This window comes from Bubalus bubalis, chromosome 3 (genome assembly GCF_019923935.1).
Source record: "Bubalus bubalis isolate 160015118507 breed Murrah chromosome 3, NDDB_SH_1, whole genome shotgun sequence".
Classification (NCBI taxonomy): domain Eukaryota; kingdom Metazoa; phylum Chordata; class Mammalia; order Artiodactyla; family Bovidae; genus Bubalus; species Bubalus bubalis.
The window spans coordinates 39,661,172-39,664,659 of NC_059159.1; the positions used below are offsets into that span (position 1 = coordinate 39,661,172).

Here is a 3,488-nt window from a genome sequence, read left to right on the forward strand (position 1 = left end):
TGATGAATAGGTAAGTAAAATGTGATATATCTGTATGCTGCTGCTGCTGCTAAGCCGCTTCAGTCGTGTCCGACCCTGTGTGACCCCCATAGACGGCAGCCCACCAGGCTCCCCCATCCCTGGGATTCTCCAGGCAAGAATACTAGAGTGGGTTGCCATTTCCTTCTCCAATGCATGAAAGTGAAAAGTGATATATCTGTATAGTGGAATATTATTATTCAGCCATAAGACAGAATGAAGTATTGATATCTGCTGCAACATGGATAAATGTTGAAAACATTACCCTAAAAGAAAGATGCTGGACACAAAAGGTCACATATTGTATAATTCCATTTATATGAAATTTCCAGACTAGGCAAATCCATAGAGATGGAAAGTATATTAGTGGTTGCCTGGGGCTAGGGGCAGAGGGAGGTGAGGAGTGACTGCTTAAGGGTTATGTGGTTTCTCTTGGGGGTGATGAAAATGTTCTGGTAATGGATGTGCAATTTTGTGACTATAATAAAAAATGAACTGCAGACTTTAAAATGGTCAAATAGCTTTATGTAAATTCGGTCTCAATAAGGACACTTTCAATTGTAACATCCAATTCAAACTGCCTTAAACAATTAAAAAAACATGTGTTTTGAGTTGAAGGTACTTAAAAACAAAAACTACCCAATGTGCACATTTTACTTCCATTCCTCAAGGGCCGCAAACCCACTTTGCTCCAAGACCCTTGCTCAGAAGCTCTGGAGAGGTGCTGTGGGGACAGCACATCGTGGAGGTAGATAGATGCTTGAGAGCCAGATAGTCTGGGATTCCAGCTCTGGTCCCACCACTAACTTACTGCCGCAACTTCTGCAGAATTCTTAGTCTTCCTCCTCTCTAAAATGGGGCAATCACAGTCCCCATCTCATTCGGTGCTTGTGAAGGAGAAGAGAGAACGTCTTTGGAGCCCCAGACACAGCGCCTGGCCGTAATAAACACTTAGATCAGCTGTTTAATATTAGCAGAGGACATCCTCTTGAACGCGGACGAATGGGAACGCCCCTCCAAGCCAGAGTGAGCAGTTTAATTAAGCCTAATGAAGCAAAGCAGGTAGGAGAGAATTTCAGAGAAAAGCAACATTAGCTCATCTTTTCTGGGCGCTGTCTCAGCGGCAGGTTCCCAGGCCCTTCCTCGAGTGAGTTCGTCTCGCTACCCACCCCGCCTGGCCACCCGCCCCCGGCAGAGATGCGCTGGGAACCAGAGACGCGGGCGGTCGCAGCCCCGCCCCAGCGGCAAGGAGGGGGCAGCCGTGGGGCGGAGAAATGCGGGCAGTGGTCTGCGGCCTTGCTGGCCTTCTGGTCCCGGGCGGGGCTGCGGGGGTGGGCGAAGGCCGGGGAGAACCAGAGGCCTTCGCCCGGCGCAGCGCGGTGCGGCCTTCAGGGAAAACCGAGCTTAAGGGCCTGGAGGAACTTGAGGACCGGGCTGAGGCGCAAGGGAATTGGGGGATGCCAGGGCGCGGGGCGAAGGGTGCCGGGACCCGGGGGTGGGTGGGCGGGGACGAGGAGCCAGAGGAAGCGGGGACCTGAAGGAACCCGGAGGGTGGGTGTGGATTAGAGGGTTAAGCGAACCAAAGGGGAGTTGGAATCCGCCGGCCCCGCCTCCACGAAACGCCCTTGACCGAGCTCGGCGCCCTTCCCTTAAAGCCCACGCTTTGGGCTCCGCGCGAACCCTCCCTGTTCACAAGGCTATGATTACTCACTTGTCTCTTCCACTGGTCTGCGATTGTTTTCAAAGTTGTTTTTATTTCGTTTTAAACAGTGCACACAGGATCAAAACTGTGTCCCTCTTCTGCGCTTCAGCAGAGACCTGGGGGCTCCTTGAGAGCAGGCCTGGTCTATTTCCACATCTCCAGTGCCTGGCACAGGGTAACCTCTCAGCAGTTGGTGGCTGAGTACATAATGAATGGTTGCCTGATTGAACTGCCTTTGCTGGGAGGCATATCGCAACCTTGGAACTCTAGAAGCAGAGGTGGAGGGACTGTGGCAGCGAGCCCGGCTCAGAAGTGCTAAGAGCTGCTACAGCCCCTTACGTGTGTGGTGTTGTTCAGGCAAAGTCGTGTCTGACCCCTTGTGACCCCATGGCCTGCAACAGGCCAGGCTCCTCTGTCCCCCACTGTTCCTGGAGTTTACTCAAATTCGTTTCCATTGAGTCGGTGATGCCCTCTAACCATCTCATCCTCTGCCGCTGCCTTCTCCTTTTGCTTTCAATCTTTCCCAGCATCAGGATCTTTTCCAATGAATTGGGCTTTTTTGCATCAGGTGGCCAAAATATTGCAGCTTCAGCTTCAGCAATAGTCCTTCCAGTGAATATTCAGGGTTGATTTCCTTTAGGATTGACTCATTTTGATCAATGGCGAGGCAGTAATGAGCAGTGGTGTAAAGTGTGATCTTACTTTTCTGCCCAGGAATTGAACCTGGGTAGCCTGAATGGTTAGATGGCATCACCGACTCGATTGACATGAGTTTGAGCAAGCTCTGGGAGTTGGTGATGGACAGGGAAGCGGCATTCTGCAGTCCATGGGGTTGCAAGAGTCTGACACGACTGAGCAACTGAATTGAGCCTGGATGAAAAGCTGGAATCCTAGCCAGGGTTAGAGGCTAGAAGCTATTTTCCCCTGGATCTTTGTCCCCAGTGAAAAATGCATTTATCATGGAGGCAAAACTGTAAATGCAGGTACAAAGTTTATTTCTAGAGACATAGCAGACAAGTGGGAGAGCACATGGAGAAACAATTTGTTAAGACAGAAGCAAGACAAAGATGCACACCTGGAGAGAAAGGGTATGGATGTCCCCTCCATACCCTGAGGAGTGAGGCGGAGCACCGTAAAGAGGCTGTTAAGTCATTTATACAGGTCAGTTCTTCTGGGCCTTTGTCTTCCTTCAGGCCAATTATCTGGCTTCTTTTCCCCTGGGATCCTCTTCTGGGTGCGCACGCACCCCTCTGGCAAGATGGATCTTGAAGTGAAGGCTTCTGGGAGGAGCAAGACTCCTGATGGCCTGGCATTATCCCTTGACTTTTTACCTACAGGGCATCTTTCTGCACATGTATAGTGTCTCCCTTGTCCACAAAGAGGGAGGGCTGGAGAGCCCTTAATCCTTTACTCAAACAGGGTTTTGCCCCTCTTTGTCCTTGCAATGACTACTACCTTAACGTGTTTACAAGAGACAAACACTGACTATTTACCCTGTTTCTGTTGTTACATCCATTTTGGAGGTCAAACAGGAGGCTAATTGTAAATGCCTTAACTGGAGCCCATCTATCTCTTGTCTCAGGAAATGCTAACAATTGTTAAGTATCCAGCTTGAAGCCCACTTCTTCATGCCTCCTGAAATGCAAAAAGGAGGCCAGTTGTAAATGTCTAACCTGGAGTCTGTCTATCTCCCCTCAGCTTGATTTCCTTGCTGTCCAAGGGACTCTCAAGAGTATTCTCCGGCAACACAATTCAAAAGCATCAATTC

The 3,488-nt window shown here is 49.9% G+C and overlaps 1 long non-coding RNA gene across 1 annotated transcript; it reads right to left on the reverse strand.

Moving 5' to 3' along the window:
* Positions 1–460: 460 nt before the first annotated feature.
* Positions 461–1,999, reverse strand: LOC123465519. Its single transcript, XR_006640729.1, has 2 exons — positions 1,730–1,999; positions 461–1,063 (listed from the first exon to the last, which is right to left on the reverse strand). It is a non-coding gene; the product is annotated as an uncharacterized LOC123465519 (long non-coding RNA).
* Positions 2,000–3,488: the final 1,489 nt, after the last annotated feature.